Source organism: Artemia sp. Qi Xiang Cuo, chromosome 3 (assembly GCF_049724085.1).
Source record: "Artemia sp. Qi Xiang Cuo chromosome 3, ASM4972408v1, whole genome shotgun sequence".
Lineage (NCBI taxonomy): Eukaryota > Metazoa > Arthropoda > Branchiopoda > Anostraca > Artemiidae > Artemia > Artemia sp. Qi Xiang Cuo.
Window position 1 is genome coordinate 46,207,422 of NC_142796.1, and position 12,417 is coordinate 46,219,838.

At 34.3% G+C, this 12,417-nt stretch overlaps 1 protein-coding gene across 3 annotated transcripts in view; it reads left to right on the plus strand.

Moving 5' to 3' along the window:
- Positions 1-513: 513 nt before the first annotated feature.
- Positions 514-12,417, plus strand: part of LOC148954170 (uncharacterized) — a 34,203-nt gene continuing 22,299 nt past the window's right edge. The window contains exon 1 of one of the 3 annotated variants that reach the window (XM_089085979.1): positions 514-749. The gene's annotated coding sequence lies outside the window, so the exon portion shown is untranslated. Of the gene's footprint in view, positions 750-9,163; positions 9,366-12,417 lie in introns of those variants that run through there. The other 2 variants (XM_089085981.1, XM_089085980.1) reach the window with 2 other exon arrangements.

Consider the following 12,417-nt stretch of genomic DNA (forward strand, 5'->3'; position numbering starts at 1 on the left):
GCGACAATAATTCACAAGAAAATATATTTTAATTTTATAAGGTTGCTCTTGCTGTTTTCTTCTTCTTCTTCTTCTTCTTCTATTTAACAGCAAGCGGGCTTTTCAGTAACACTATTTAGCCCTTTTCCTTTTGCTTCACTCTGTGGGCTACAGAGCTACTGGCTTGATTGCCTCATATTCGAATGAAATTCTTCGAAATTCTTCGAACTTCTTCGAAATTCCGAATTCGGTGCAACTTCTTTTTCTTCTTGAAGCGGTTGACAGCGTTTTGAAAACATAGTGTCTTGGCTAATGGTCCATGGTGTCTGAACTGCAAATAGCTGCGTCGTCAGCGCAAGGAATTTCTAGTGCGGCTGCGTGCTAAAAGAAGGACCAAAAGGATGAAAGCGGGAGTAGGAGGATCGGATCGGGGAACTGAAAGGCGACTCACTGCATCCTTTTCAGCCTAACACAACAGCAAGCTGAAATCGCCAAAATCATTTGCAAAAGAAGGCGTTTGAGAAACCATTTTGAGCTGTTCTGAAGGTCTATAAATAGTGTAGAAAATGAGAAGCTTCATTCTTGAAGTCGGACTTTTGTCAGATTTTTTGGTTCGAGTCGGACATTTGTCGGATTTCGGACCACCACGGTGTCGGAAAAATAGTCAGATTTTCTGTGGTTGGGTGTCGGAATTTTCAGGATTTTCAAAAAGACGGAACAGAAATCTAATAGGAACAAAGTGGAAGCACTGCCTGGAATATTACTTATAGGTAGCCTAGTATTTATTTATTTTTTATGCAATGGCTTTGAATGTTGTAAACTACCAACATAAGGGAGCATTGGTTAGACTATGCAGCAATTGTGGGCAAGATTTATATTAACAGATTAGCCAGGTATCTAAGAAATAAACTAACCTATAGAGTCAGAATTGTGTGCTGAATGAAAATTTAACCTGAATTTGCGTCGGAAATGAATCTTACCATCATTAAAATGAGTTTATTGATGAATTGTATGAGGGTCTTACTAACTGCATCAAAAAGTCATTTAAAAAAAGAAAAAAAAAAACTCAATTAAAAAATCAATGTATAGGGTGTCCCATATATTGAATGTGAAATGCTCATGCCATATTATTCACTTATGTTCATCCTATGCATGCTTGTCACTTCCAAATTCATTAAAAGACCTGGCGTGAAATATATATACCCACTTTTCCAGAAGCACTTCCATAGAAGATAAGTATGCTGAATTTCCGGAGTTCTTTCAATCAAAATCACTCATTTCTTGCACCAGGATAAACGCATTGGTTGTTCCCCGCATTGACTTGCATAAAGAGGCTTATTGAGCATCAGGTTGCTATTACTCAGTATTTCATAGAAACCATGTTTGATAACCCAACTGCAACCAATAAGCTTATCTTGTCAACATTACAAATCAAGTTGACAAAGCCATACTTTGAATTAATAAACTACTCTCTTGGCCTCTCCAAGAAATTCAACAAAGTTTTTCAATCTGAGCTTTCATTTCTTCACTCCCTAAAGGCAAGTGTCAGAAAACTTGGGAATGATGTTGTGTCTAACTTCATGAAACTGAACTATATTTGCAGTGTTGCTTTGTTTACCAAATTGGATCCTTACCTTTCAAGTGATTACCTGCCTTTAAACAAGACATATGTGGGAATGGCTGCAGCCAACTCAATGCAGGGACTCATAGATGCTCAAGGGGCAAGTGATAATATTGATCTCTTTTACCAGTCTTGCCGAAAATACTATAATCAAGGACATCTTGCTGAAAGTCCTAATCAAGCACATCCTGATATCAAATCATGCAAACATGTAGATTGTGTGGAAATGTAAAGCAAAATATCTCTTCTTTCTAGGGAGAAAAATGGGAGAAATCAGACATAGGGAATTTAAGGGAGAATTGATATAAAAATAGGGAAAATTGAAATCAAAAAGTTGAAGCACTGAGTATAAGCAGGGGCACTGCAAGCAGGTTGCTGACCACTGCCCCCACCCTCCCCTCCCCCTGCTATCAAATCCCCTTTCAGCTAACCTTTCTACCTTCTAAAGAAAATTTTTATATAAGTTCCAACATTTTTAACAATATTTTAAATCACAGATGTAAAAAAGAAAAGCAAAATTTTTCAAAGTCACAGGATTAAACTATTTGAATATGTTTTATGTCTTTGTCTAACAAATACCCATTTGTCTGGTTTATTTGTCTGACAAATACCAGTTTGTAAGGTTTCCTTGTACAGTCTATAGCAATGGGTTATTTATAATGCACAAGTACTGAATAATCTATATTTTTTTTGATTATTTTTTTTTGGAAACCCTTCAACATTTTGAGTTGGGTAACCTCATAAAACATATTAAAATTGCTTAATCCTATAATGTTGAAAAATTTTCCTTTTCTTTTTTACATCCACAATTTAAAATATGTAAAAAATGCTGGAACTGCTATAAAAATTTTCTTTTAAGGGTGGAAAGGTTAGCTGCAAGGGGATTTGATAGCAGGGGGAGGGGGAAGGCAGTGGTCAGCAACCTGCTCACGGTGCCCCTGCTGATATTACTCGAAGCTAACCATTTCGTTGCAACGTATTGCACTAGATTCATGCTCTAAAATCTGGTTGATAATTTGCCTTTCTAAAAAATTTGTCTGAGTTTTGTAAAAGGGGGGAACAACCCCTAAGAGTCAAAAGATTTTAATAAAACTCATACCATCAAATTCGTGGTTCTTGGCAAATACCCACCAAAAAATCCCCCCGGAATATACCTCCCCACGACAAATACCCCCCCCCCACGGGAAATACCCCCGTGGAAAATAAGGCTTTTCAAATTTCATATTAACAACCAGATTTTAGAGTATGAAGGGGGAATGGGATGAATGGTAAGAGGGATTTCAAAAACTTTGAATGACCTTTAAAAATCTGTGAGTTATAGCAATGGAACCTTGCAAAATAGATCTTCTGTTTAAATGAAGTACAACAAATATATTTTCAACTTCAATACTTTGCTCATTCCCAAATTATAATGTTTAAATATATATGCAAATACATTTCCTAAATTTTGGAAATAAAACATTGATATGGCTTAAAATTCTGCTCAAATAACTGAAATTGCAATTTCAGAACTAAAGCCAGAGAAAAGAAACTGATAACTGAAAATTAAGGTAAAATGTTGTTTTGTCAAAATTTCAATGGGTAATGGGTATTTCAAAAACATCTTCCCATGACATAACTTATAACATTGATATGGCTTAAAATTCTGCTCAAATAACTGAAAGTGCGTTTTCAGAACTAAAACCAGAGAAAAAGAAACTGATAACTGAAAATTAAGGTAAAATTTGTTTTGTTAAAATATCAATGGGTAATGGGTATTTCAAAAACATCTTCCCATGAAATACTTGTAACATTGATATGGCTTAAAATTCTGCTCAAATAACTGAAATTTGTGTTTTCAGAACTAAAGCCAGAGAAAAAAAACTGATAACTGAAATTTAAGGTAAATGTTATTTTGTCAAAATTTCAATTTGTAATGGGTATTTCAAAAACATCTTCACATGATATAAAAAACTTGTTCTCTCAAGTTAATTATTATATTTGTAATGCTTTATTTCTGTAGGGCTTTACAAATATTAGAAAAAGCTTATAAAGTGGAATTTTGGAAAATATTGAGTTTGGAGTGAATGGGGATTTCAAAGAAATTTTGAGTTTGGGGGGAGGGGGGAATTATTGTGGAATTAATTTGACCTCTAAAGTTGATTTTTGATGTTTTTAGCGTGCTATCGATTATTGCCTTAGAAATATTTAAAAAGCTTCTAGTGTAGAATTTTAAAAGTCTTGAGTTTGGGGCAAAGAGGGATTTCAAAACATCTTCCCATGACATAAATTGTCCTCTAAAGTCGATTCTGATGTTTGTAGCGCTCTATGTCTTAGCGGTTTAGAAATATTTAAAAAAGCTTATAAATTAGAATTTTGGAAAATTTTGAGTTTGGGGCAAAGGGGGATTTCAAAAACATCTCCCCATGACATAACTTGTCCTCTAAAGTCGATTCTGATGTTTGTAACGATCTATGTCTTAGCGCTTTATAAATATTTAAAAAAGCTTTTAAGGTAGAATTTTGGAAAATTTTGAGTTTGGGACAAAGGGGGATTTAAAAAAAATTTGAGTTTGGGGGGAGGGGGAATTATTGTAGAATTAACTAGGCATCTAAAGTTGATTCTGATGTTTTTAATGCACTATCTGTTAGTGCTTTGGAAATTTTGAAAAAGCATCTAGAGTAGAATTTTAGAAAATTTTGACTTTGGGAGAAGGGGGATTTCAAAAACATCTCCCCATGACATAAAACCAGATTTTAGAGTATGAAGCGGGAATGGGATGAATGGTAAGGAGGATTTCAAAAACTTTGAATGACCTTTAAAAATATGTGAGTTATAGCAATGGAACCTTGCAAAATAGATCTTCTGTTTAAATGAAGTATAACAAAATTATTTCAGCTTCAAACTTTGCTCAATCCCAACTTATAAGGTTTTAAATATATGCAAATACATTTCCTAAATTTTGGAAATAAAACATTGATATGGCTTAAAATTCTGCTCAAATGATTTTCAGAACTAAAGCCAGAGAAAAAGAAACTGATAACTAAAAATTAAGGTAAAATTGTGTTTTGTCAAAATTTCAATGGGTAATAGGTATTTCGAAAACATCTTCCCATGACATAACTTGTTCTCTAAAGTTGATTTTGATGTTTGTAGTGCTCTATGTCTTAGTGCTTTATAAATATTTAAAAAAGCTTCTAAAGTGGATTTTTGGAAAATTTTGAGTTTGAGGTGAAGGGGGATTTTAAAAAATATTTGAGTTTGGGGGGAAGGGGGAATTATTGTAGAATTAATTTGGCCTCTAAAGTCGATTCTGATGTTTGTAGCGTGCTTTCTATTAGTGCCTTAGAAATATTTAAAAAGCTTCTAGAGTAGAATTTTGAAAATTTTTAGTTTGGGGCAAAGGGGGATTTCAAAAACATCTTCCCATGACATAACTTGTCTGCTAAAGTTGATTCTGATGGTTTTAGCACTCTATGTCTTAGCGCTTTAGAAATATTAAAAAAAAAGCTTTTAAAGTATTATCTTGGGAATTTTTGAGTATCGGGCAAAGGGGGATTTCAAAAACATCTTCCCATGACGTAAATTGTCCTCTAAAGTCGATTCTGATGTTTGTAGCACTCTATATCATAGAGCCTTAGAAATATTTAAAAAAGCATATAAATTAGAATTTTGAGTATGGGGGAAAGGGGGAGTTCAAGAACATCTTACCATGACATAAATGTCCTCTAAAGTCGATTCTGATGTTTGTAGCGCTCTATGTCTTAGCGCTTTAGAAATATTTTAAAAAAAGCTTCTAAAATAGAATTTTGGAAAATTTTGAGTTTGGGGGGAAGGGGGATTTCAAGAACATCTTCCCATAACATAATTTGTCCTCTAAAGTAAATTCTGATGTGCACTCTATCAATTAGTGCTTCTGAAATATTTAAAAAGCTTCATGAGCGTATGAACCTATAAAAATAAAAACATCTTCTCATAACATAATTTGTCCTCTAAAAACAATTTGGATTTTTTACTGGTCTATCTCTTGTCAAATCCTTTCCTTAATTAATGAAGTATAAATGGCTTATCAACACAGAGTTGTCTTCTACCCCATGGCACCTGTATGCTACTGTTAAAGGGGCTATGATAAGCAAAGTTGTGACATCACAAACGGGTTCCATAAGCAATGTCAGCTAGATAGTAAATAATATAAAGCGATGACTGTCAAATGAAAATAGGATTTTGGAATATATTTAATGAACAAGGTTAAAAGCTGAAGTTGTGTAAGGTAAGCAGTGATTTATAATTATGATAGTAATATAGGATGAAATGTGAGCTAAAAAACTAGTAATGTGCAGTAATTTACCATTATATAGAGGGGGGAGGAGTGGAGGTAGGTACTTCAAAGTACCTTCCCGGGACATACCTTAGCATGTAGATCCATCCCTGAAAGTTTCATTTTCCTAACCCAACCCCTTTTCAAGATAGCCAAAAGTAACTAAAGTAGAATTTTACCCTGATTACTACTGGTATTGGCTCATGCTTGTAAAGAAAATGTATAAAACAAAGAGGAAGAAGCCTATGGCTTTTTCTTTGTTCAAATAGTAAGAGACAATTGAAAGAAAATCAGCCAGCGGAGTCAGTCGAATACCTCAGAGAAGCAACTTTTCTAAAGATGATTGTGTTATATTATATTGTCGGAATGATGATGCTGCCTTATTTTTACATTTTTGTTCTGATATTTCTATTATATAGCATTAAAAGCGCCAATTAGACGAGGTTTGCCCCCCTTGAATTCATCTTATGGGCGCCCATGTCTTCAATTTCAGCACTAATATAAAAAACAATAAAATCCTTACTTCATACTAAGCAGTAAATTTAACTTGTCAGATTATTGTATTTTACTCATATATTATTGTTCATTATTTTAACTCATTTAAAGTAGCATTTCTAAGAACAATATTCAAAACTAGACTGGAACTGGATATTTTGTAACAACACTCAACAGCCTAAAGAAAACTGGATATCTCTGAGTCCATCCATCCAGAGTAACCGGTTTTACAATTAATCAGTCGATCGAAAGAACAACAAAGAACTATTATTACTGCTATTTATGTTTCCGTTAGGACGGGGGATGCACTGGTGGTGTAACGACTATTATGTTAAAAAAGAGCATAAAATAAGGAATCTTATGGTAGAGTTTTTATTTTATGTTCGTCCGTACATAGCCTAAGGCTATGATTCACGAATAAAAAATATAAAGCCGAACTGGCCAACCTAGAAAAAACAAAGAGAGAAAAATCTAAAAAGGAAGAACACAACAATGGGTCTACCAAGGGAAAGGAAAGGACGAACTCAACGACGGAAACGCGTGCCCGGCACTCGGCGCGCTTTTATAAATGGATTCTCATTGTAGCTGGTCTTCTTACCGCAGACAATTTTAGTCTTTTCCTGATGTCATGACGTCGCCACAGGTTCAACACAGCCACCCTGTGAAAAATATGAATTCTTTCTTAAAGTCCTGACCTATTTAGATCGTTTTTAGGCCAGTCATCGCTGTTTCTTGTTTTCCAACCGTAGATTTCATTGTCCATTTTTGTTTCTCATTACTTCAGACAGTCTTTTCTATGCCTTTTACTTTAGAAGTTTAGATTTATGCATCATGTTATTTAGTTTCTTAATGTATTACATATAAAAAATACGGCTTTTCCAATTTCCAACCACAAACCACTGTTCAAAATTCGCCACCGGGCCCGACACGCAGCAGGCTTCTACATATAGATTCTCGTTGTCGCTTGTCTTCTTAACGTAGGCAATTTGAGATAATTTGCTAGTTTTTCATACTGAGGTCTTTTCAAAGATATTTGATTATTAAAGTAAGTCTGATTGGCACTGTTCTATTAACCGGGCTCTTTTGAATACGGCAATGCATACCAGTCAGGAAATAGATCAAAACGCGTTATGAAAACAGGTTTACACTGCCTTCTGGGATATAAACAAAGGCATGAACTGTATTTAAATTGTTGTTTTTGGGGTTTAGGGGGGGGGGTACCTGGGTTTGGTTAGGTTTTTAATATATGGTATGCTCCCCCCCCCCTCCATAACATGTAAACATATAGCCCAAATTTGTTTCTAAACTATTATATATTCATCTTATTTTATTTTATTTTATTAGCCTTAACCAAACTAGCACTATATTTAAGAAGCCCGGTTAATAGAACAGTACTGTCCGATTTCTAACAGCAATTTCTAGTTAGCTTCAAACTTTTGGTTGGCTTTCTTAAGGTTTTGAAATTGCTATAATCCCTTTTTAAAATATGTACAAATATTTCTGCAATTACCAGTTTTTTTGCTCTTTACGCAATTTGATGTCTTTTCATGCTGCAGACTATTCAAAGATATTTGACTATTACAGCGAGTCCGGTTTCTAACAACGATTTCTATTAAGCTTAAACTTTTGGTTTTCTTTTTTAAGGTTTTTGAATTGTCGAAATCCCTTGTCAAAATAAATACAAATATTTTTGTAATTACCAGTTTTTTGCTCTTTAAGCAATTTAATATAGACTTCTCCATACATGAAAATCTTTAATTTTTCCACATAAGTGTGACAAGTGTAACAACGTCATTGCAATACAGATGTATATAAAAATGACGTCACTCACATGAATATTTTTTCCCAAAGTTAAGGCTCTTAAGGAATTTTCTCAAACTTCTGACCTATCTAGATCTTTTTTTGGTCCAGAATATCCCAGGATGTCAGTTTTCTTGAAAAAAATTTTGAGCCGTTTTCGAGAAAAGATACATAAATAAATAACAAAGCAACAAAGAGAAAAAACTAAATGAAGAAAAGAGACAAAGCGAGACTTCGGCCAGTAGCGAAAAGACGAGAAAGCCAAAACGACGCGGATATTTTGCCTGTATAAAAACGAGGTGTCTTCAGCGTAAAAGAAACAAAGATTAAAAAAGTAGAATAAACTAAAAACACATAAGAAAAAACCACCAGTGATATTAATCATTATGACTAGAGCTGATGAAGGCAACACTATTGTAATTATGGACAGTTGTGAAAAAGAAAACTATTATTTCTGATACCTCCATTTATAAAAAGCTCGATTTTCATCCTACGGACAAATATGTTAAGTCAACAAGAAAAGGATTGGAATCAGTGAAAAAGAATTTACACATAACTCCACAATTTTACAATAAATTCACGAAACGGGATCCCCCCCCTCCGCCCTATTGTATCAACTTTTCCGTCACCTGTTCCCAAATTAGGTAAATGGCTATCTGTGGCACTTCGTCCTTATTTAGGAACACGAAAATCATATAAAAAAAAACTCGACAGGTCTCACTAATAAGTTAAAAATTTTACACTGAAGAGAATTCAATTCTCTGTAGCTTTAATGTTGTTTCAATGTATTTATATTCGTAAAAATATGCGAAGATATATTAATGATTAAATTACAAAAAAATTTTGATTTATTAAATTATTTAACCTTATAACCTTTAGATGTTGATATAATTATTAATTTTTTTACTATTTTAGATGAACTTTCTTTTTTGTTTTGTTTCAGGTTATGTTTTTACAAGCAGGTGTTTGGTTTGCCTATAGGAGCGACACTTAGTCCTTTGTTGGCAAACCTTTACATGGATAATATTGAAACTTCCGGTATAAGTAATATTAGATTTTATCCTTGTTTCTGAAGCAGAAGTAGAGAGCGAAGTACCAGCGCGACGAATACAAGATCATTGACCTACTAACGGTACGAACAACTGAACAGCCAATAAGAGGCCTACAATCTGTGTACGTACAAGATCACGCGCCTCTTTCTAGACCAATCACGGGAGTCAGAAATACTAACCCGGGAAGGGACGCAACAGATATAAGGAAGGATTTTTGGTATAGTTGATATTAGTGTGAGAATAGAATTCAAGGAGTGAGAACAGTTTGACTTTACTCGTTTATTTATTCATTAAGATATATTTGCAATAATGAGTGGAATGTTTACACTATTAGAAATTAGTAGTGGGGTTGGTAGCAGCAGCAATGATACAAAAGTAGCAAACATTGCGGTATAAATCACGAGAGGATCACGGCTTTGTCTTGAATAGGATAAAGTATATGCAAGATATGTGTTATCATTGAGCAAATTTAAATTGGAGGACCAATTATGCTTTGCTGCAAAAGTTGATATAGCACATGTGAATAGACTTCAAAGTGCTTTAAATGCAATAGTGAAGTGTATTGAGGACAATAAGTTATATCGGTAATTGCATATGTGTAATACATATTATTGTTGTAATTATGATCACGCACAATAAAATTGTTTCGAAATAAAAAATGTCCCCTTTCTTTTTGTTATATTTTTTTCAATGTAGGTCATTGAATATTCTTGAAGTAAAATGAATCATGGTTAGCCTAGAATCGGCAATGAAAATGATAGGATTAAAAAATAAGTAAATTTGAGAAAGAGAGAATTAAGCCGAATCTTATGCTTGTGGAAAATCATCTTATTTTGGATGCTGATTTTTTCGAGTTATTTCTTGAGCGGAGGATGTTTTCTCAGGGAACACTTGTCAATATAATGAAAACTGATTCTCCCCGATTGGACTATTGTATGAAGCTTTTACAACGTGACTCAAATGCTTTTACTGAATTTATTGATATATTAAATGAAACAAAGCAGAATAATATCGTGAATATACTTTTGAAAACATTGCCATAGATTCTATGTAGATGGCTCCTCCTTCGAAAGAGGTTATGTAACGTCAAAGAGTTACTCCTCTCCCATCCTCCTCTGAATTTATCGAATGTGGATCAGTTTCTTTTTAGCTGTGAGAGAGTTGATATTGGAAACCAAAAATGATCTATACATGTCCACTATGTATGTATACTCTTGGCAGTTGGTCATCATGTGAGAATTGTACAATTATTGATGAATATAATGAAAAGTATAAATTATGCAATCCATTTAAATTACATAGAGGCTATGCAGTACAAATTAAAGGCTGTAATTCATGTCTTGAAGAGATTTGTGACCCTCACCCTAGAGGGCAACTATTGCAACTATGACAAATGTGATCAATGGGAGAATACTTATCCTTGTATGATTGGAAAGAACCCTGTACGTGATTTTAGTTTATTTCTACGAGATTGGTATCGTCGTGGTTTTAAATTATTTTGGGAGGAAGAATCAGGTCTGCGATTCAACTATTGGGGTAACAAAACAATTTGGTTTCTACGTCATCGTTGTGACAACACCGCCTATTATGACTATTAATCTAGTGATTTTTATTTGGCAGTTACCGAATGTGATTCACCACTTGAAAACACTGTATGTGATATTGCTTCAAATAGACAGATTGAAACACATGAATTTCACAATATGAATGCAAATAGTATCATTGACTATACAAAGAGATACGACAAGAGTGAAGTTACATTGTGTTGTAGAAAATGTGACCCTGACTTTGCAGCCAATCAAGATCAATATAAAGTGAATTCAAATGATCTACCAACATTAGTGGTTCTTGACAGTTGCCTATACACCTAAGAAGAAGAAATCTAAGGTGTAGAATAAAGACATTGTTGTATATATATATATTTTTATTAATAAACAAATTCACATACATTTTTAAGCACATTACTCGTAGGGCACTAAAATCAATATTATACAGGTTTGAGAGGATATTTTCCACCATAAAGTCGTTCAGACGTGGATTGTCTATGTAAATTTCGAGTAACTCCGTGTAAGTATAGCCGCGACATCTGAACACGAAATATAGTAGCGCATGGAAATCGCAACTTTTAGTCGTTAGATCCTGCACTCTTTCGATTTTGAATAATAGTTTTTCCACTTATTTCAATATAGTTCCTGGTGTGTAGAGTGTAGAATGTATAAGGTAGGCCGAGAGAATCAAAAATTCAGTCGTCTTCATTGTTTGAAAGATGCACAGCCAAAAGCCAGTATTCACAGTCGATGGACTGCTATTAAAAATAATTAGGGTATTTTTTGCAATTTGAATTTTTCCAAGGAAGTGCGAGGGTAGACAATAGGATCTGTATTTGGACATGTAGGGGCCCATATTAAATACATTGATTATTTGACTGGTGTTCTTGGTGTAAGGTATAGTACAACACTGCCTTCGGGAGTGATTTCCCAATAGGTTTCAAATTGATTTAATGAGATTAGTGCAATATTCTCAGGTAATGGGTCGGCAAATTTACACTCTAAACGCACACTCCCGTTCGTACTATACTCAAATCCTGGGTGCCAGACAGGTCTAGTACAATGATACCATGTGTTTTCCATTCAATACCATGTGTTTTCCAGTGATACCATTTTCAAATAGTTATCAATCATCACCTAGGGTTTGCATTGTCAACTCATACAATGTCCTATAGGATTTATCAAAAGATAGATTGTAGAGTGGGATTCCATTTACTTTGCAGACAAGAGATGAAAGCCCAAACATCTCAAATTTATGTGGACAGCCAGTCCACGATCCTATTGCACTAGCGCTTTTTACAAATGCCAATGCTAATTTTGACGGAACTTCGCCATTGATAAAGGATGAGTCGGTGAAGGAGCGTGCGCCGTTGGTAATGTGTTGGTAATGTTGATTAGTGATCGTATGAGGAACAAGTAGTTTAATATTAGTACCACTGGCGCTCAATTATTCCCCTGCCAAAGCAGCAGAACTCATAACCTGCTGCTTTCGTACATATAGTATTGCCGAGGTGAGAGAGAGAGTTGCATCAGGATTGGCAGGAAGTTCCTTTCATAAAATGAAATCGGATGGAGCAAGCGTCAATTTTATATCCACTTTAATATTTGGTGGTAGCCATTGGGGTA